Consider the following 21,279-nt stretch of genomic DNA (forward strand, 5'->3'; position numbering starts at 1 on the left):
AAGGCTGCCTGCCTTTTTTATATTTTATTTAGAAACAGGGTCTCACTGAGTTGCTTAGGTCCTCACTAAATTACTGAAGCTGGCTTTGAACTCACCATCCTCCTGCCTCATCTTCCTAAGCCACCTGAGTCTCAATTTGTACACCTAGAAAGTGGGGAAAATTTATCTGACATCTCCGAAGGGGTCCTATAAGAATCAAATTAAATTATGAAGTCAAAAGCATTAAAATTATAAAATTACATATAAATGTATGCTATCCCTTTTATAATTAATCTGACCTATCATGTGTGTTTATTACTAATTGTTTCTTCCACTATTCATTCTTAGTAATTTACATGAACAGACAGTTGCTCCTATTATTGTAGCATATATGCAATGCATATCACATAGCATCTTTGCACAGAGCAATAGTGGGGAAAGGAGAAGGAATTATTTGAAGATAGCATCTGTTTTTTCCAAATAATTTCATGTGTTTTAGTTATCAAATAAAAAAGGCAGGCAGCCTTATTGGAGCTCATAAGATAATCTCAAATACAGATCCCAGCCATTTAATTATTGATCAGTGTTAGTAAAGATGGATTACAAGATGCTGTAGGAGTAGTAAAGGACCTAGAAGAAAGGAGGAAGTTCTCAATGAAAAGTCATCCCTGACCTGAGCTCTCTGAACGATAAATAATAGTTAGCCAAGCCAGGGAGGGAGACAGGAGGTATGTTCTCACAAAAGTGTGTTTGAAAGAGTAGAACCAAAGCATAGCATGGCCAATGTTAGGGGTCACAGTAAGTCCAAGATGTCAGGATTAGAGAGGACCAGGATCAGAATTAGAGATGATGAAAGTCAGACAGGAATCATAGAAGCCTGGCGAGACTGGCAGAGGTCAAATCATGCAGGGTCTTCTAGAACATGAAAAGAATGTGGGTTAGTGAAAAGCCATTGGAGGATTTTTTTTAAGAAAGAAAAATACTATATTTCCATTTTTATAATATAACTTCAACAATGGGATGGAAAACATATATAAAGGGGTGAAAGTAAATGTAAAAAGTTCAGTTAAGAAACTACTGCAATGGAGCCAGATGCAGTGGTGCACGCCTGTAGTCCCAGTAGCTCAGGAGGCTGAGACAGGAGGATCGCCAGTTCAAAGCCAGCCCCAGCAATGGCGAGGCATTTAGCAACTCAGTGAGACCCTGTCTCTAAACAGAATATAAAATAGGGCTGGGGATGTGGCTCAGTGGTTGAGTGCCCTGAGTTCAATCCCCATTTCCAAAAAAAAGAAAAAAGAAAAGAAAAGAAACTACTGCAATGGTCCAAGGAAGAAACAATGCTGTCTTGTATCAAGCTGGGAACAAAAAGAAGTATCTGGATCTAAAAATAGTTAAAAGGTATAAATGACTCAAGGAGAGAAAGACTGGATTGCAGCAGTGAGGGAAAAAGAACTCAAGAACAATACCAGGTTTCTGGTTTGAGAAACTGGGTTTTTCAATGATGATACTTTCTTTTGACTGATGAGTATCAAAAGCTATAGAAGGGGCAGGTCTGAGGAGAAGATAAGGAGGTGAGTTTGGGAGATGTTAAGTTTGAGAAGCCTGCAGCAGAAACAGGTCACCCTTTTCTCAATAATTATTCTGAGGGACTGGCAGATGAGAAGAAGGTGCTCAACCTGACTAGCCAGCTAGATAAGCTTCATCCCTATCATTTGCCTCAGATCATTTTAATAGATTTACTTAATTTCTTATTACTGGGTTTGTTATGGTTTGGGATATAAAGTGTCTCCTGTGTTAATGCATGGATATTCAGAGGTGAAATGATTGGATTAGGAGAGCTGTGACCTAATCAGTCCATCCTAGTTTGAATGGAGTGACTGGGTGGTAACTATAGGCAGGTGGGGCGTGGCTGGAGGGGGTGGGTCACTTGGGGCGGGCCCTGGAAGGATTCCTCTTCCCTGTGGCCCTTCCCCCACCCCTCCTCTCTGTTTGCCAGCTGCCATGAATGGAGGAGCAGCACTCCTGCTCCACCCCCTTCCACCATGATGTTCTGCCTCATCCTGAGCCCAGGGCAGTGGAGTCAGCCAACCATGGACTGAACTTTTGAAACCATGAGCCAAAATAAACCTTTCCTCCTCTAAATTGTTCTTGTTGGATATTTTGGTCATAGAGATGAAGAGCTGAGTAACACAGGCTGGATAAAATCTAGATCCTTTTGCTTTTCATTTTCACACTTAAATTGAGTTTTGGTTACCTTGAAAATACCACATTCCCCTGTATAGGCTGCAACTAAGTATGGCCACATGGGTGGGGCTTCTAAGTGCCACTTACTACTGGGTCACTTTATTACAAGGAAGCTGGTTGCCCTCAGCCTTCTCCCCACTTCATACATACCAGAACATGGCGCATTAGGGACATCTTTCTCCATATGGAAAAGACAATATCGTGCATGATGAAGCAACAAGATAGAAAATATCTAATTCCCTGGACAACTTCATGGACCCCCTTCTCTCCCTGGGATGCCCAGAAACTCTGGACTGTGGTGCGGAAGAAAAACAAATCTCCCATCTCATTTGACCTGTTCTGTTTTGTAATTTCTTGGTTACAACAAAGTAGCCTACTGGAGTTTTCTAGTGAAAAGAGAGAAAAACGCAGGAGAGTTCGGCAGTCTGCAGCACATTAAAGACCAAGGAAGCCTGACAGATGGGTAAGATGGTTTAAGCGAGAAAGAAAATAGTGAGAAATCAGACACTTGGTCAAAACCCAGAGGACCCCAATAAAAGGAATGGGTACCAAACCCTAAGCTAACAAAGCAAACTGAGAAATGACAAGAAAGGTTAGCAGAGCCCAGGAGAATGTGATGTTCCAGAAGGGAGCCATCAACTGTGGGGGCATGCACACAAGATGAGTGTCTGTTAGCTTGAATGTCTTCGAGCTCTTCAGCAGCCTTGGGGAGCAATTTCAGTGCATAGAGGAGAGCAGAAGCCATACACCAGTGGGCTGAGACAGCTAAAGTGATGAGCCTGCCATAGCCACTCAGAAAGGGTAGACAGATGGGCTGGGGGTGTGGCTCAGTGGTAGAGCTCTTGCCTAGCAAGCATGAGGCCCTGAGTTCAAATCCTAGTACCTCAAAAAACAATAACAACTTGCAAAACAGGAATAAGGGTGGCCGGAAAGAGACAGGAAGAGGGAGTTGATCCAGAGCTTGTGGCATAGGCAGTGTTTTTGTAAGATGGAGAGATTTGGACATATTTAAGCACTAAACAGGAAGGACAGCATGAATAGAATCCAGAGTTCTAGATCACAAGAGTTGAGAAAGAATGGATGTTCTAGAGCCAAGTAGAGGAAATGGCCACAGAGAGAACTGGGGAAAGATGACTTCTCTTTTAAGAGAGTGGGAAGAGCATATGCAGCAGTATCTCCGTTCCATGAATCTGAGTCCAGGTGCAGAGCCCTTCTTTATCATCACTTTAGACAAGCTGGTTATCAAACCAGTCAAGCGAAACTAATACAAATTTTTGAATATACATATATAGTAACTGTCTATCTTTCACAAAGCCTTAAAAGCAAACTAATTCATAGATGCAGGGTGCTGAAACTGTCCACGTTTTGTTATGAATTGATATGACTATACAAAGTACATGTAAACCCTGATTCAAAATTTGAACAGACTCTCTTTAGGTGGGAATTTTATACAATTCTTATTTAAATCTCCCTTACTTAATAAGTGCTCAATAAAGAGTTCAGGATTCAATTGTTGAAACTAGAGATTTTACAAAACAATTTTTATTTTTAATCAAAGGATTCATTACCACTAAGTACCTTCAAACGGCCAGCAAGCCTGGTGCATTTAAACTTTGAATATAAATTGAGATTCAATTTTTGGATATAAATATACTTAACATGCTGAATTATTATCACAGAGCGTAGCCACTCCAGGGTTTCAGGGACATACAGTTGGCCATCTGTATCTACAAGTTCTACAGCCATGGATTCAACTAACTGCGGACTGAAAATATTCAGGGGGAAAATTGTACTGAACACGTACGGATTTTTTTCCCCTGTTTTTATTCCCTAAATAATGTAAATAACAACTATTTACATAGTGTTTACATTAGATTAGGTATTATAAAATAATCTCAAATTATTTAAAGCATAAGGAGGATGTGCATAGGTTATATGCAGATACTGTACCACTTTACATGACGGACTTGAATTTTAATATTTTATTTTTTAGTTTTTGGCGGACACAACGTCTTTGTTTTTATATGGTGCTGAGGATTGAACCCGGGTGAGCGCACTACCACTTGAGCCACATCCCCAGCCCAAACATCAGGGACTTGAGCACCTGAGGATTTTTGTATCCTGGAACCAACCCCTGTATGGATGACCATACCTATTAAGTAAAACCAAGAGCCCAGATCTTTCTAAACCAATGAGAAGAAGTATCACTACTGGAAAAGATATCAGAAGCATAAAAAATCCTGAAATTTTCAAAGCTGGGGGAGAAGGGAAGGTTCAAGAACCCTCACCTGACTAGCCAGTTAGAAAAAGCTTGTCCCAGTGCCTCTGGTCATTTTCATAGATTTACTGCATTCCTTATCAATCTCTGGAGGGTTGACACAGTCCAGAGCCTACCTATTTATCTTACCCCTGGAGTAAGTTTCTCATTGAGGCCAAAAAGTGATTGTGCACTGCCTGGTGCCTGGTGACAGTTTTAAGTTCTAACATTCACCCTACCGTGTCCTTGGTTTCTGAATCATGAGTCTGTTCACCCTCTTTGCCTCCTATCAGAAGAGGGACCTGAGACACACCGGTAGCTCCTGGAGAACTGTGCTTGCCTATCCTAGATCCAAGTTCAAAGTTCCATGAGTGACACCCCAGCCTTCAGTCTTCATCTCCCTTCAGGAACAGAGGAGACAAGGGACCTGCGGTGTAAAAACCTCACATTCTAGAGAGACACCACCCAGTCCCAACCTCGGTTTACAGGCTGAGACTGGGATCAGCTGTCCTGACTCTAGAGACATTCAAATCAAGACACGGTCCTCTTCTCAAAGGCTTAATCCCAGACATTTCTACCTTTTCTACACGGCTTAGGGAAAAAAAAAGAGTATGCCCATCCTTATTCATAGACTCTTATTTTTTTTCCTGAGATAAGAGTTCATTAGAGTCAGGATGCACCCCTGAGTGACACGCACTTTCCGTCTTTCCATCCTAACCTCATATGTAAAAGCCCCCAGAAGGTGGTGGAGATGGAAAATTCACATTATGCCAACTTACTTATTAGCGTCTTCCAACCACCCCGTCCCCATTTAAAAAAAATTAAATTAAAAAAAAAAACTATTCCTAAATATCTAACCTGCCTAATTCCCTTTTCCATTTTGCAAGTTCATTTTCTCAAAAGCAATGCATCTACACCAATAAGATCCACCCCATTCAAAGCCACACCTTGGAGATGGCTAAAGCTAGGACAGTCCTTAAAGTGGCCTCTGCCATTGGAAGCAAGAGTCACACCTTCAGGACCCCTTCGTGCCCTTCAGACTCTTGTACCTAGGTGTGTAATCACACATAAACATACACACACATATGCAAACACACACACACATGTGGCAGCCTAGTGAGCCAAAACGAGAAAAAGGCCCATGCAGGAGAGGAGAAAATGTCCCCTTTATATCTACAGGCTGCCTCCAGCAAAAGCATTCCTAAATACGATAGGTTAAATATATTGCTGCCATTACACTCTACAAGAAACACATTCCATAAAAACGAAGGTGTTGTAAATTATACAAATATGATGCTAACAAGCCAGGAAACGCGCCGCTAATGAGGTCAGCTACAGAACTCCCGCAGCGCTGCAAATCATGTGCCAATCCTGCATCTGAGGTACAAGAACAGCATTGGGTCAGCATTTTCTGAGCGTGTTTGTAGCCTGCTGTTTGGTGTATGGTTACACAGGTAGATAAAAAGCCTCCACATCTCCCCCCACGCCGCCCCCCCCCCAACTTTGTTTATGTGTCAAATATCCAAGTCACCAGACGAGCATGCTCTGCATTAATGTACCTGACTATTATGCCTATTGTTCTCCTGCTCAGAGTGGAGAATTAGTCACTCAGATGTGTAAATATTGGTTACAGTTTTGAAGCATGCAAGCTTTGTGTTTCTATCAGCCCCATTCCTGGAGGAATTATGCATGCTGTTGGCACCGGGTTTTGTACACACTGTATTTGCTAAAGCTCTAAAAATCAAATAAACATGTTCTCGGCTCCTGAATTATTAGTCCATTCACCATCTTTCCCCGTTAGGGGGGGAAACAATAAACACGCCGAAATGTGGCATTTAGGAACTGCAACAAGATTTCTGCTTGGCATTTACAAGTTAGAGAACAATCGAAACACCCTTCCTATGCCTTTATCACGCAGCGTTCAGCACCAGAGAGCCAAGACGTCTTTGAAACAGTTCTTGACCTCTTGGCAAGGAAGACATTCACCTAGTGTGGAGGTGAGGGCCCTACTCTGAACAGTTATCAGACATGGGGATGAGGCAGGGAGGGGTCAAGAATCTAGGCCTGGAAGAAACCCATACTTCCCAAATTCAGAGGCTAGAACCACATCGTTAAGAGCAATCTGGCTTTCCCTCTGGGAGTTCTCTGTCTCCATTTGCAGCCCTCCGTTAGGATTAGGAGAATGTCAAATTAGAGTTCAAGCGGCATTGTTCACAACGGTAAGGTTCATTTAGTGTGCCAAAGATCCCCCAGACTATCAGCCATTTAGAAGAAGAGAGGGCCTCCAGTTTGAAAGGCCAATCTCATAGTTTCTTGGCACGTTTTTTTCCATACCAGGATCCACAGCAATTAAGGTTTAATGCCATTTCGAATGAGTGAATAGAAAAGTAAGAAGTTTCATGTGAGATGTTCAAAAGAATGCAAGTGAGCATTGAGCAGGTAAATATGAACACAAAGATATCTTTTACCTCCCCCAATGCTAAGCAAGGTATTTATGGTAAAGCTTAAGTTTAGAGCCAACATCAGGGGCGGGGGGTTGTTTTTCTCTGAACCTCCTGGCCTAGCCCTGCTCGCAGACACCTGTTTATACTCCATCTCGAAGGCTTTATTGAGTTTTTGTTCTCCCCAGTCTAGGGGCCCTGCCGTGGATCTATTTGTATACACATATCACAGGTTTTGGAAATAACTTTCAGCACATAAATGCCATTATTTCCAACAGAGTTGGTGTAAACCATATTTACTACCCAAACACTCAGCTAAAAATCGAGCTGCAAGGAAACGGTAGCAGCAACAACAACAACAAAGAAATCGGTGACAGCTACAAACCACAACCACAAATCAAACAAATCCGTAAAGTGGCCTTGAGGTGGGAAGCACAAAGCAAAGGCAGAGCAAGATGGCAGGCGGCAGCGGCACTCACAGATTTGAAAGAAAATTGAATTACTAATTCCCTCCTCTAAATTAAATACAGGCTGCACGTGGGGAGCATACAGGGACGGAGAAAGGAATGGGGAAGACACAGAGGGAGGGGGCACAGCAAGCAGTACTACTTGTTCTCACTACCATAAAAATCTCAACAGTCTATGTGTCGCAGACGTGGGGATGCGAGGTCCACACAGTGTGAGGGGGGCTGTCACGGACACCCAACAGCTACCCACTGCCCAACATCATCCAAACAAGAGGAAACGGCTGGTAGGCATCCCCTGGGCAGCGTTCCCCCAGGTCAAGATTCTCCCCTTGCCCTGCAAGCATAAATTGTGTTGCTTACAGCTCCAGCCAAGGAAAAAGATCAGGCCACATCATCACAGCCACACTCACACCCCAAGTGGGAGCTTCCATTCACTCACTTATTTTGTTTAATATCCATTAAGCACCTACTGTTTACTGAACAGCAAAAGCTATGTGTTTGACGCTGTAAAGTACAGAGACATACATAAGATGTTATAAACTCATCGTGGAATAAGAAAGGTTAAATAAGAAAATACATAAGACATTACAGATCAATAGCAGAATAAGAAAGGTTAAATAAGAAAATTATAGGTAAATAGGAAAACAACAATTCCTTATTTTTAAAAAAAAGTCAAAAAAGCAGTGTATGATTAATAGCTAAAGCAGAGTGATATGGGCTGTACACGCTAAGTCCCCAGTAAAGAGAGAGCATTATGGTCTGGGGCAATCTAGGAAGATTTCAAGAAGGGGGTGAGCCTTAAAAGTAGAAAAGGCTGAGTTGAACAGAAGAGAGAGGAGCAGGCGCAATGCAGGAAAACTGAATGGGGCAGAGAGCAAGGTTGGGGGAAAGCCAGGAAATAGAAACAAACATGGCGTGTTTGGGAAGCGACCATTTGGACTGATGGGCAGATTAGCATAAGGGAACAGAGGCAGGTAAACTTGGGAAGGTTGTTTCCTTTGAATATTGAGCAAACTAATAATGTTGATAGTTGAAAATTACCTGTAGCCTTCAATAGAAGGAAAGCCTATATTCATGTTTCTGGCATAAATTTGCATGGAGGGCGAGTAATGGAGACATTGTCCCCTACCTGTGCATGAACACAGTTAACAAGGGTGCACTGGGGGTTTTTTTTATGTCACTTCCCTCCTGGAAAACACTAAACCAGCACTGTAGACTTACCAACAGCCTCTGCTTCCTCTCAGGCAAATGAGTGTGCCTGTGGGGGAGGGAGGAGGGACAGTGAGAGAGAGAGACAGAGAGATATGGTTCTTCCAGGCCCGGCAGAAGGTACTTGAACTCTGTGGGAAGGTCAGCAGTTTGTAATGGGGATGAGTTGAGAATCGCCATAACCCAGAGCAGACAAAGTGTGAAATATGCATTTTTCTCTTTCATTTTACACCATTTTTACGAGACCTCTGTGTAGATGCAGAAAGCAAAGCCCTTGGCTCAAGCCCTGCAGGGTTGGCAGATTTATTACCGAATAAAAAAAAAATGAAAACAGTTCAGTTGTCTGGCCAGGTAAAAGGGATTATCTCTACTTGAAAGAAACCAGACAAAAAAGAATATGCACTTTCCACAGAGAGGGACCCAGCTCTGCCACAGCTGTGTGCCTTCCACTGTGGCTGAAATCTACCACTAATTCTTAACATGGCTCCAAATCCCACCTCCAGGCCACCTATAGTAACCAAATTGTCCCCCTCACAGGAGCCCTGGTTGGGTCTCTTTGAAGTGAATCCTCTCAATGCCTGTCTCCCTATGGAGAAATTGCTGGCCCATTGCTAACTGATGATTCTTCCCCTGGTCACTGAGGACCTGGGTCCTGGCTCAGAAAGCACCACCCCACTCCCTAGCTGGGACACTTGAGAGACCTGGCTATGAAGCACCCAAGAGCACCAGAGCTCCAGGCTCCTAGAGAAACCCCAAGTCGAGAAACCCATCCCAGGATCCATCCAGGGCTTCACCCATCCTCGGGTCTAATACTTCTGTAAGAGAAGAAAAAATGAGCTATTACAATTTATAAAATGCTCTTGACTTCCTCTTTATCTCATTTGATCAATCTTCCATTTTAACAGAATTTACTGAATTCTTACTATGTCAAGGCAGCATACAAAGGGATGGAGATGCAGCCTGCCACTCAGGACTCTCACAGACCAAAAGGCTAATGCTCCTCTCTCTTCTGTTCAACTCAGTCTTTTCTACTTTTAAGGCTCACCTCCTTCTTGAAATCTTCCTGGATTGCCCCAGCCCATAATGTTCTCTCTTTACTGGGGACTTAGCATGTACAGCCTGTATCACTCTGCTTTAGCTATTAATCATAATGGACTGCTGTGTTAGTCAGCTTTTTTGCTGCTGTGACTAAAGGATATGACTACAACAATTTTAGGGGAGGAAAAGTTTATTTGAGGGCGTACGGTTTCAGAGGGCTTAGTTCACAGAAGGCTGGCTCCATTCCTCAGGGCTCTAGGTGAGAATGAACAGCATGGTGGAAGAGTGTGGCAGAGGGAAGTAGCTCCCATGGTGATCAGAAAGCAGAGAGAGACACCACTTTGCCAGAACCAAATATATACCCAAAGCCAATCCCTAATTCCCACCTCCTCCAGTCACACCTGACCACTTCAGTTACCACTCAGTTAATCCCTATCAGGGGATTAATTCACTAATTGGGTTAAGGCTCTCACAACCCGATCATTTCTCCTCTGAACCTTCTTGCATTGTCTCACACGTGAGTTTTGGGGGGACAACTCACATCCAAACAATAACAGCTGCTATACCAAATACCTGAGACTAGGAAATGTATAGATATCAGAAACTTTTGCTTACAGTTCTGGAAACTTGGAAGAGGCCAAGATTGAGGCGCTGGCAGATCCAGTGTCCAATTAGTCTTAATCTCTGCATCATAGGTGGCACCTTCTGTGTTCTCACTAAGTCCCCACAGGGCCTAAAAAGCAAAAGGGTTCCCCCAGGCCTGTTTTATCAGGGCACTAGTTCCATTCACCTCTCAGAGGCCCAACCTCCTAATCCTATTGCCCTGGGACTAGATTTCAACATATGGATTGGGGTAGGGGGTTTACTGGGGATTGAACTCTGGGGCACTTGACCACTGAGCCACATCCCCAGCCCTATTTTGTATTTTATTTAGAGACAGGGTCTCACTGAGTTGCTCAGCGCCTCCCCATTGCTGAGGCTGTCTTTGAACTCACAATCCTCCTGTCTCAGCCTCCCAAACAGCTGGGATTACAGGTGTGCTCCACCATGCCCAGATCAACAAGTGAACTTTGAGAGGATACAAGCATTCAGACCATAGCAGCTGGTCTCTCCCAGCCCCTGCTCGGGTAGGAGTTATTTTATGCCATTAGATGGTGACAAAAACTGGAACTCAAGGAAAGTAAGTGCTAGCCCTGGTAGCCAGCTTGACTGGTCCAGATCCATGTCCTGCGAGGTGCTCACCTCCACAGGTTCTTGGGTTCTTTAGAGCCTCCGCTTCCTATCTTCCCTCTCCTCAGTCATCCTTGGAACACAGCTTCCTCTCAGGTATCTTCTCCAGGTGCTGCTCCCATGTATCAAAGGCCACATACTCACCCAGGGTGAAGCAGAAGACTCTTCTTGCTTCAGATTAACCACTTTCTTGCTTCCCAGTACCTAAGCCAATTGCCTTGATTCCAGCTTCTTGTCACTTGCCTATGTTGGCCATGGAGAGCTGGTTGGCTCTTCCCAGCCCTTGGCTGCTCTCTGAGCTATACATACCCCCAGCTGGAGCTCTTTTCCCAAGACCACTGTGAACAAGAGAGCCTCAGACTGCTACTTTGCCTGCCTCCCAGCAGCCTCACCCCCCAGTACCTGCCTGTCCTGCATCACCATCCTGGGTGACCTCTCCTCTTGGCCTCAGCCTTCATCTCCTTGCCCTCCACCCCTCACTGCAGCCTCTTAAGCAGAGGGGGATTCGTTTTTGCAAACCACTGTGAGGAGGAAAACAGCCAAGTACTTTCCATCCATAAGAAGGAAGTGATTTTAATTGAAAAACGAAATCACAGATTACATGCAAATCTTTGTTGGCAAATTTCAATTACCGCCAAATTAAATGCATAGCTAAGCTAAGCATCTTCGGGACACTCCATTTAATGTTTCCGTGGGATGTGTCCACAGCAATCAGAGGCAGTATGATAGGTGTCCTCGTGCAGAATGAGCCCCCAGGAAAAAACTCCAGGATCTCAGACTCTGGCTGCCTGGTGTCCACACATCTGGACCTTATTCAACGTTATCTTGGTTGGCAAGTGGCCCCAAAAGGCATAAAAAGAGAACTCTGACTGGATTTACCCCTTCCAGTCTTTCAAAATCACGCACCAGCAAGGGGAGAATTAGAAAACATTCTACTAGCAACAATAGTGAAAATTACTCAAAAAAAAAAAAAAAAAGGCTTTGCCTAATATTTTACAAATGAGATAACTAAGACTCAGAATGTCCCTCAATTGAACTCAGGAAGCCAGCTGCAGAGCTGAGCCAAGAGCACAAGTAACACACACCCAGAACAAGATTTTGTTCCTAAATCACCCAGTTAAATCCTAGATCACCAGGTTGAGCCTATGAAACAGGACCCACACTCTGTGAGCCTGTATTCGCCCTGTTTGTTATTTCATTCTCATCTTCTACTGTATATTGGTGGCCTTAGCTGCTCAGCACAGTTCACAGTTCACTTACTACACACCAGGCACTTTGCTAGGCTCTGGGGAATACCACAAGACCAGAAACCCACCCACTCTTCCATTCCTCCCCGTCAGGGTTCACATCCAGCAAATGCTGCATCTTGCTCTGAGCGTAGATGTAAGGATCACTGCATCTGAGACTTTGGCTTAAAACAGTCTCTAACCACACTGCAGATGCCTCAAGGAAAGAACTGTGTTCTGGGGAATGATATTGGTCAAATTATATTGTTAGATTGTGTGCATGTGCAAATAGGTAACAACAAATCCCACCATTATGTGCAACTGGAATGCACCAACAACAACAAAAAAATAGAAAATAAATAAATACCACCATCTGCCAAAAAAGAAAGAATTAATGTATGTGTCCCTACACTCTGGGTCCAGCACCCTTTAGAACCTCCCTTAATGTATATTCATAGGAATTAATACATATTTGAAGGAAAACTATAATATCATGTTAGTTGTGCCTCAAAAGATGTGAAGTTCTGCCAGGTGCAGTGGCTCACACCTATAATCAATCCCAGCAGCTCAAGAGGCTGAGGTAGAAGGATCATGAATTCAAAGCCAGCCTCAGCAAAAGCAAGGCACTAAGCAATTCAGTTGGACTGTCTCTAAATAAAATACAAAATAGGGCTGGGGATGTGGCTCAGTGGTCTAGTGCCCCTGAGTTCCCTAGTACCCTCCACCTAAAAAAGATGTGAAGTTCTGCTCCAAATTAAGGGGTTCTCATTGCTACCAGGTTATGTATTTCAATGCTGACCAATCCCAAAGTTCTAAAACCCACTAAGAAGGACTCACTTAAATAGCAGTGACAGCCAGCACCTCATGTTCTTGGCCTGGGAGTCCCTCTGCTGTTGCCTCGTATCAAATCCCAGAACCTTTTGTACACCTAAGGGTAGAAAACACAGGAAGGACATGATTTGTGGGCCTGTTCCCAGAGTGGGAAACCCTATAGTTCCTTAAAGCAGAACAGACGCCATAGCCAGGGTCCCCCCTTCAGAGTCTGGTGAGAGAAGCCAGGACAAGACTGACAGGCTCTGGCTGGTGGAGAGAAAGTCCCCCTCTACAGGGCCTGGGGCTGCCCAGCTAGGGCTGCCTCTCACTCTGACTCCGCCTCTGCAGAGCATGTGGGTTCTCGTGGCCTTATCTGCCAGATGGCTCCCGGAGGGGATGATTTATTAGGTGCAGAAAGCTCGCTGATAAATTTTACTGCAAGTCCCCGGCAAAGACTGGGGGTAGCAACAGCCCAGCACAGGCAGCTCTAATGGAAAGTGCCGTCACCAAAGAGCAAAGCATTATTTATGACTGTCTGTAATGCCATTCGGGGGATATTCATCATCGCCTCCCTGTTCCGTGCATGCAGGGACAGCAGCACTGGGGGAGAGGGGGGAGCACAGGACAGGTGGGGAACAGTGAGAGCTTCCCTGGGACTCTGCCAGTGGAGAGCAAGGCCATATTTTCCCTGGGTCACCTAAGTCCCCTTGTCAAGCTCTGACCTACAAGTCCCCTCACCGCCCTGTTTCTCCCCCACACTATCTCGACCCCCACCCCCACTCTCCACCACCAAATCAGAAAGAAGAGAGGAAAAGGAGGTCGATTCCTTGTTCTCCGTATGGAGTGCAGACTCTTGCATGTCTGCTCAGGTGAGGCCCATCCTGCCGGGAAGCAAAGGTCTAGACCAAATGACACTCTGGTCCCCATCAAGCTCAGAGGAAAAAAGGAGATGTTGTCCCATTTCACAGCCGCTAAGGAAATGGAAGCTTGGAGCAAGACAGGGGCCCAGCTATGTCACCAGCAGTCAGGGGCAAGGAGCTCGCAAAGCTGGAGTGCCTGAGGGTCTGGGACCCCTGTGCCTCCTGACACCCAGCATGTGACTTGTGGTGGAGTCCCTCTAACCAGGTGTACCTTTGGCACCCTCTCCCACCATGTCTGACAGATGAGGTCTCAATTCCTGTTCTTCCTTTTTATATATATACATAAATTAGTCAGTAGACCAGCCTAGGTGCCATCAATGGATGGATAAAGTAAATGCAGTGTATATACACAATGAACCCTTATTCAGCCCAAAGAAGAATGAAATTACACCATTTGCAGAAAAATGGATGGAACTTGAAACCATTATATTAAAGTGAAATAAGCCAATCTCAGATGGTCAAGGGTCATTTTTTCTCTCATATTTGAAAACTAGAGAGGAAAAAGAAAAATACATGGGGGAGGGGGGTTTCATGAAAAATCGAAAGAAGATCAGTAGAATAAATGACTGGGACCATGGGGAGGGAAAGGGGGAAGGAAAGGGGAAATACTGGGGAATGATATTGGCCAAATTATATTGTTTTGTGTGCATGTACAAATATGTAATAATTAATCCCACCATTACACATGACTATAATACACCAATAAAAATGTGGGGGGAAAAAAAGAAAGAAAATTGAGTAGTCATAGATTATTATGTGCCTTATGCTTGAATTATTTATGTCTAAGTCTGTCTGAATTATCAAATTAAGTGCTCCTTGAGGGCAGGGTCTGTATCCTATTCATTTTTATATTCATCTCAGCAGTAAGCAAAGCTCCTGGCATGTAGGAGTCTTGATAAATGCTTGATAATAAAATTGCATTGACAGACTTAAGATATACTGGGATGGTGGCCCCATGTGTTCTCAGGCATCTGTCATCATGCTGGTATTCATAGTATTGCAAAGGAGATCATCCCCACCCATGTGTCAATCAGCATGGTATAATGGAAAGAGCTCTGGATTAAGAGTCAGGAGGGTTGGGTTCTAGTGGGCAGCCACCCCAAACATTCTTTGAGTACACAGCATGGGCCAAGTCAGACTTCATCACTAGCACAATGAGTAAACTGCTCGGTTTACTCCTGGACGTGATGGTGCTCCGGGGAGTAAAGGAATAACAAAGTCAGTCTTTCCAACTAACAAGACTTCTGTGGAAACATGAGCGGTGCATTCTGGGGAGGGAGCAACTTGTTCTCTATCTCAGGAACAAAGTACTTTGCACACGTTAGCTCATTTAAATACCTCCGCAATAATTCTAGGAGGGTAGGTTCTATCCTTAGGCTCACAATATGAATTTGAAAACATCGTGTCAACTCCTTCATTCACTGGCTGGGTGTCCTTGAGATGAGTCACTTTCCCACTTGGGCCTCCCATCTCAACAGCTAAATAAAGGAGTTGGACTAGATGCACATAAAGTCCCTTCAGCTTCAGATCCCTATGAATATTATAGCCATGCTGTCACCCAAGTGGCCCAGGCAGGTCTAGCCCATAGAAGAGGTAGGATGTGAATGGGTGATTGGCATTACTAAAAGCAATAATCTGTACGTTGAATTTTTGAAGATCTGGGATTTTCATCCACCCCAACAAGAAATACAGAATAAGATGAGGCTAGAAACCAACTATGACTATCTCCTCAAGAGAAAAGAGTCTAACAACTTCAGGACCAGAAGGAAGGCAGGTTGGAAGCCAGTGGGACAGCAGATGCTTCAGAAGACAAGTGTCCAGGGTAGCCCACCCTTTGACCATCCTGGACTGGTGAGGACAGTAGTAATGGTGCTGGCAACAAGGGTACAACACTCTCTTTGCTAGCTCCCTGGGTGACATTTGTTTTCCAATATCAGGACATGTTAGATAGAGAATTCTACGGCCTCTGCTTCAGTGAATATGTATGGAAACTGAGGACCAGAAGTGGTAAATTGACTTGCCCAAGTAACAGTTATTTAGGGACAGAGCTCCCTAGAAAACAAAACTCCTGACCACTTGTGTTCGTCAGCTTTCTGTCACTGTGAAAAATAGCTGAGACAATCCATTTAGAAAGAGGAAAAATCTATTTTGCTTCACAGTTTCAGAGGTTTCAGTCTATAACTGGTGTTGCCCTGGGCATCATGGTGGCATGTGATGGCATCACGGCAGGAGCATATGGTAGAGCAAAACCACTCATCTCACAGATGGGAAGCAAAAGGGAGCAAGAAGAAGGGGTTGGGGTCCCACTAGCATGTTGGAGGGTACATTCTAAGTGACCTGAATACCTCACACTAATGCCTCACTTCTTAAAGGTTCCAACACCTCCAAATAGTGCCATAGATTGGGGAACAAACCTCCAACACAGGAGCCTTGGGGAAACACTTAACATCCAAAACAGAACGCCACGGATGAGTGTTCTTTCATACATGGGGTGAGCAATCAGTCCAGTGGGCAGCAGGTGGGTCCTGCTCCACATGTCCTTCCCAGAGCACACTCTACAAGGGGAACATCGAGGTTGTTCCATGGAAAGTCACAAGTATAAGGACCTCATTGGTTGGCTTTTGGTTGGCTTTTTAAAATAATGATAGTAAAAAAAAAAAAAAAAAAAAAAAAAGCCCTTTAATTTTTTTTAAGAGAGAGAGAGAGAAATTTTTTTAATATTTGTTTTTTAGTTTTTGGTAGACACAACATCTTTATTTTTATGTGGTGCTAGGATCGAACCCAGCGCCCCGCGCATGCCAGGTGAGCGCTCTACCACTTGAGCCCCATCCCCAGCCCCAGAGCCCTTTAATTTTTAAGAAATATAAATTTGGGGCATAAGGTCAATCCTCATACACTTTAGCAAACTTATCCATACAAAAATAAACAGATAATAGGCCTAATGCTCCACTTGATGAATTTCCATCAAGGTGAATTCACAGACCACCATTACTGTGTTTTAGGAAGAGTGCTTCTCAGTGTTGACTTAGGTTTGCAACACTAATGATGGCTTTTAGTTGGGGTTCCAGCAATCTCGCAAAACAGAAGATTTCTTGGGGGAAAAAAAAAAACCTGGAATGTAATCAATAAGAATAAATGTTTTGGAGTCAGGCAACCTTAGGTTCAAGACTCACATCCATATCTTGTGTCACTCAAGGCAAGTCACTTAACTTTTGAACACACATTTCCTCTTCTGAAAATAATAACTTTTCATAGGATTATTTTAAGGACTGAGTTAGACAATGTAAAGATAGTCATAGTGAAGTGTCTAGTATAAAAAAAAGATGTAATATCCATGGTATTTATTACTATCACTATAAATTTCAAGGAGACTCAAATATTGTTCATATAATCAGTTTTTTTGTCCCTTCTGAAGGATTTTGTCCCTTCTGAAACTCATATTGAAACTTATTAATAGTGTTGGGAAATGAGGTCTAATGACAGAGCCCTCATGATAAATTAACACCCCTATAAAAGGGGTTTGCCAGAGTGGGCTTATTATCTGAGGACCTTCTGCTGTGTATTTGTCCCTATTGTCTTTCCCCCATCCACCATGTGAGGGTGCAGCTCAGAAGGCCCTCACCAGATCCCAGGTGCAGTGCCCAATCTTGGACTTCCCAGACTCAGAACTAAAAGAAATAAATTTCTGTTCTTTATAAATAACCCAATCTCAGGCATCCTATTACAGCAGCACAAAAGAGACTAAGCTAATCAGAAATTTCAAGACAATTTGTGTTCTCGGTCAACATAAACTACTCTCTCCCCTCTCAATTCCTCCTAAAACCAAACCCAAAAGGTAATATGAAGGCATGTTAATTAATTCATCTTGAATTAATTAATTCATCCTCCTTAGTGCATGATTCATGCTCATCCAAATGACCGATCCCTTTGGAAATGGTGACTTTATTTCCAATTTCCAAGGACTGATGTTTTCTATTTTCTATTGCTTGGAATTAGCATGCAATGGAAGATAGTTCTACCATGAGAAATGAATGGCATTTTTAGCCAACCATCCAAAGACTAGACAAGAGCAAACAAAAAAAAAATTATTTTAATTTCTGTCCCTGGCTCCTAAACATGGTGGTCCAGTCTCAGACTGCAAGAGAATCACACACAGACTTCAGTCAACATGCTGATTTCCAGGTTCTAAGAACAGAAATTCTGATTTAGTTTAAAATGAGACCCTGGAACCTACATTATAAACAAGCCAGAGATTCACATGTATATCCCACTTAAAAACCATTGAACCTTATAAGCCAATGGTAATTTTTCTATGTATATTTTATTATATATATTTACTTATGGCATATTTTCTCTCTCTCTCTTTGAATCTAATATTTACACCATTAAATCACAGGAAGATTGGGTAAAAAGAGAAAATATCTTCATGCTAGTCCCAGAGCTCCATGAGCAACTTCCAGTTATATTTCGAGATTCTTACAGCACTAGATGTTATAAAATTTCTCCCTGTTTTTCAGTCTTTGAGTTTCATAAAAATGCTATGCAGTATTTAAGAGAGTAGTAAAGTTTTAAGACTTTAAACAGAAAATAGCAAATAGAATTTATCTGGTGTAATACAACTGACTGATTGGCAGGACCTGCCTAGAACACCAAAGCACACTCTGAGGAAAGCCCCAGTCGCGGGGGAAGGCGTGCCAGGTTCAGTTAGTGATATCTGGCATGGGCACAGTCAAGGACAAGGTCAGAAATGTCCCTTCCTTCCCGCTTCACTTCAAAGAATATTACCTCCTAGGAGACCAAGTATCATAATTGATTTTAAAAGGGTATTTACATTTGACGTTCTATTCATACTTCAGCTGAGACCTCCTTTTACATTCTTGTCATTTTCTTAACTAAAGATGCATTCCAGAATCTGTGTGCTCCTATTCCAGATAAAGTATGAACTAAGACCAGAAAACTCTTAAGAGGTGATGGACTCATGTAAACAAGGACCGACGGCAATGTCGATAAAGGAGTCTTTCTCATCTCACTGCCTTGCCTTGAACTCTTCCTTCTGGACCTTTCTCTACCCTCTCATGTGTTTTTATTGCAACCCTCCCAATCATGTAAGGTCCAAATCAAGACCTAGCTACCTCCAAATAAAAGATTTCACAAAACCTCTCGATACCAGTTATTCCCCCATAATATCTAGGGACTTATACAAGCACTCTCACCCACCTGACTTGTCATCCTAGCTAACCTTCTGTCTGTCTACCTATCACCTTAGATGGTGTGCCCTGGAGAGTAGAGACAGAGTCACACTCATTGTTATACCCTCACAGCACCCAGCAGGGTGAGTGACACTTGTAAGCACTCAAATGAATGAAACTAAAAGGCATTTGGACTTTTTGTTTGATTGATTGTTTGTTTTCATTTGCTTTGCTTTTTCCTTTATTTTATAAAACTAAGTATGGGGTTTGGGTAAGTGTCCCCCAAAGACCTGTGTGTTAAAGGCTTAAGCCCCAGTCCATGGCACTTTTTGAAGGTTATGGAACATTTATAAGATGGAATGTAGTTGGAGGTCTTTCAATTATACGGGGATGTGCCCCTAAAGGAGACTTCTCCCATCTTCTTCCTCTCTTTTGTGTCCCAGTCATGAGGTGAAAGGTTTGTTCCACCACACACTCCCCATCATGATGCCACAGACTCAAAAACAATGGACCAAACAATCATAGACTGAAATCTCCAAAATTATGAACCACAATAAACCTTCCTTCTTTTTAAGTTGATTATCTAAGGTATTTTGTTATAGTAACAGAAAGCTAACTAATACAGGGGTGAGTTGTGCCAAGGAAAGTCTTCTTTGTGCTTTGTGTTCTCCCTGATGTATCAGAGTGCAGGGAAACCTGTATGAGAAAATGTCCTAAACATCTATGTGCCCAGACTCTCCCCCTACTTCTAGGGATAATGCATGAGTGCCAGCTTTGAAGAGGGCAACTTTGAAGTGGTTTGTCTTAGAAGAACTTATCGCTCTGTGGAATGTGAAGTATTTATTGCAAAGCAGACCTAGCAACTATCAGAAAAGGAATGAATGACACACTTTTCTAATGTGTCACTGGCCTGGAAATGTGGTCAGCAGAGCAGTCAGACAGCCCAGTCTCCAGTCTCTCAGCAACCCTCAGAGCAGCTGGGCTTTTTGTGCACAGTTTCATTTGCTGCCATCACGCTGCTCAGCCATCAGTCCAGGCCCAGGAGCCCTTCTCTCCTCCCCCGGCTAACAGGTGAGCAGGCAGGGGGAGGAGAGAAGGGGGCTGGGGTTCACCAATGGATCAGGGCCCAATCTGTGCCCTGTACAGTTCCTGGTAAGGCTGGGTTTGCCTGCCAGCCTTCCGGAGGTTGTTCATTTCTTCCTGGCACTGTGCCCACAACCCAAGTACTGTCCCCAAATCAGCTGTAGTTCCTTGAAAACAATGTCAGTCCCAGCAGCAGAGCTATCCGTGGCACAGATAGCTCAGGAGATGGATAGAACAAAGTTCACACACATAATTTGACTTTTTCTCAAAAAATCTCTCCTTGTAAAATTACAGAATTATGAAGCTCATATATATTGACAGGATCATTTATTCCAAGCTCTTCATTTTATAGATCAAAAAACTGAGGCCTAGACATGCCAAGTGATTTATTTGCTCTAGGGCCTCCATCTGGATAGTGGCAGAGAAGGAGCTACAGCCCAGGATGCCTGCTTTCAGGCCAGCATTATTTCTAACCCAGGCCTCAAAATACACTAGTTATTAACCATTAGCTTTTACTCAGTATGGGTGAGAAAATACACGAATTCTGACAAGACGCTGATTACAATGATGAACCCATCCAAATGCTGTTCTGTTTTCCCTCTTAGTTCTCAAAGTCATACCAGACAGACAGGTTTCTCCAGGAGAGAAAAATTAAGCAAAGAAATGGAACCAACACTAGTTGCAGGCTTATGCCCCATGCATTGCACTAGGCACTTCTATTTTAGGTTACCATATTTAATCTTCACAAAAGCCCAAAAAGGAGCCACTAATCTCCCTTTTAAAGATGGAGATGAGGGTCTCATGAAAATAAAAGGGAGACCAGTAGGGTAGAGGAAGGAGTCTAGGGGTTTAGGAGGCAGGAAGAAAAAGGGAAGGTACTAGGGAATGAAATTGACCAAATCATATTGTCAGATTGTGTGCATATATGCATGTGGAACAACAAACCCCACTATTGTGTATAATTATAACACGCCAAAACAAAAAAAAAAACTAAAGATACCTTTTTAATTAAGGAGGAAATGAAATATCAGAAATATTATGGGACTAGCTCAAGAAGAAAAGTTTATAAGTGTCAGAAAGAGGATTTGAACCTTCGATCTCCAGAATCCTAGTTCAATGTCTTTCCACTGTCTGTCATATCTCTCTCCCTCTCTCTCTCTCTCTCTCTCTCTCTCTCTCTCTC

At 43.3% G+C, this 21,279-nt stretch overlaps 2 long non-coding RNA genes across 6 annotated transcripts in view; one reads left to right on the forward strand and one right to left on the reverse strand.

Annotated features, from left to right (window-relative positions):
- Positions 1–5,074, forward strand: part of LOC125613224 — a 13,074-nt gene extending 8,000 nt beyond the window's left edge. Inside the window, exon 2 of the long non-coding RNA XR_007343729.1 lies at positions 4,774–5,074. This is a non-coding gene — a long non-coding RNA (uncharacterized LOC125613224). The remainder of the gene's footprint in view (positions 1–4,773) is intronic.
- The window catches only part of LOC125613223, a 192,490-nt gene that overhangs the window by 66,136 nt on the left and 105,075 nt on the right, over positions 1–21,279 (reverse strand). For 4 of the 5 annotated variants that reach the window (XR_007343728.1, XR_007343727.1, XR_007343726.1 and 1 more), the window contains 3 exons: positions 12,929–13,019; positions 10,251–10,368; positions 9,299–9,412 (listed from right to left, as the gene is read on the reverse strand). This is a non-coding gene — a long non-coding RNA (uncharacterized LOC125613223). The remainder of the gene's footprint in view (positions 1–9,298; positions 9,413–10,250; positions 10,369–12,928; positions 13,020–21,279) is intronic. The other variant, XR_007343725.1, reaches the window with a different exon arrangement.

The sequence above is a fragment of the Marmota marmota genome, unplaced genomic scaffold (assembly GCF_001458135.2).
Source record: "Marmota marmota marmota unplaced genomic scaffold, marMar, whole genome shotgun sequence".
NCBI lineage: Eukaryota > Metazoa > Chordata > Mammalia > Rodentia > Sciuridae > Marmota > Marmota marmota.